The sequence below is a fragment of the Frankliniella occidentalis genome, unplaced genomic scaffold, assembly GCF_000697945.3.
Source record: "Frankliniella occidentalis isolate FOCC.00 unplaced genomic scaffold, Focc_3.1 Scaffold79, whole genome shotgun sequence".
NCBI classification, from domain to species: domain Eukaryota; kingdom Metazoa; phylum Arthropoda; class Insecta; order Thysanoptera; family Thripidae; genus Frankliniella; species Frankliniella occidentalis.
The window spans coordinates 1,032,678-1,034,148 of NW_026267209.1; positions in this window are offsets into that span (position 1 = coordinate 1,032,678).

The window sequence follows — 1,471 nt, forward strand, 5'->3', positions numbered from 1 at the left end:
GGGGGGGGGGGGTCACGTGCTCTCTCATGGGATACGGAACGCGGTGACCCGCGGGGGAAATAAAAACCATCCCTTATTTTTTGTAAATAATCAGGTGCCGCTCGACGGAACTGAAGCGCGGCCACGATAGCGAGGAGGCCCCGCCGGTCCGGAGATATAGCGCGGAAAGAAGGGGGGAAGGAGGTAATAGAAAGAGGAGCAAACAGAGAAACGACGCAGATTTGGCCCACGCGATTCAATGATTGCCATGCTTTTTGCTGTGGGCAAACCACCGCCGCCGCGGCACGGGAGCAGCTCGGCGTTGTTATCGGACGGAAGGAGGCGGCACGCGACAGCGCGACAGCCGCGACAGCGCAGCGGCGCGCCGCCGCGCAGGTCAAGTATCCACGCGGCCGGCAAAGAAAACGAGTCATTTTTTTGCACCAGGCGTTTTTTCGAAGTGCCTCTCATGTCTTTGTGCGAGCGTGAAGCACAGACGCAGAGAGCTTTCATGCGCTCGCCGTGATTTGCTGTTTCGAGCAATAAGTTTCGAGGCGCCCTCATGCTCCGCCTGGTTTGTATACATACGGACTGGCGCAAAGCCCCCATTGACCGCGCATGTGTTCGCGTTCGCCCCTTCGCGCCTGCCTCGCCTCGAATCGAGAGCGGCAGAGAAAGTATTTCCATAGAAGTGGAGTGCCATATAGTACCACGTAGGCACGGCCGCGTCCCGCGTCGCGTTCCTCATTGCGGTCTGAAAAAATATTACTGCGCGCGGAAAAGTTTAGCGTTGGTACGCGCCGCGCTCGCAGTTTTCGGAGAAATTCACCCCACCCCCTTCCCTCACATTAGGACGAGTATTCGTTATCCGAGGGGGGGGGGGGGGCACTCCACGCCCGCCACAAGGTACCAGCAGGTGCGCGCGCGCGCGCGGCTGGGTGTTTGTATCGTGCCCGGGGAATTCCCCGCGCACCCGCACGCGCGCGCGCACGTCCACACTCACGACACGCGAATACAAAACACGCACTCCTCCGCCGCCGCCCATACGCACACATCGCACACGCGCCTTCAGCACCCACGATGACTTTTCGCACCCTCCCTCTTTTGCCACAATCTCGTCTAGTCAGGGAGCCAGCATTAGGTTTTTAGCCCTATCGGTTTAGCCGAAAATCATAGCGCGGGCGCGATGCACCTCAGAAGAGCGTACTCTCTCACTCCCGGCCCCCTCCCCGTTTTACGTCGTAATGAGGAAACCAGTCATCATGGTGGTGCCGCGGGAGGCGGGGCGGGGCGGGCCGAGCCGGGCGACACCCGCGCATGACGTGGCCGCCCAGCGCAGGCGTGGCAGCCTCTCTCGATTTTTCTCCTACGACCTGACCGACCCCGCATCGTCACCGCGCCAATTCGTCGCGTTTCCCCCCTCCTCCGCGAAGTCACCCCCCATCCCACTCCCCACCAGACCCCGCACCGCCACAATACGCCTTTCTACCCC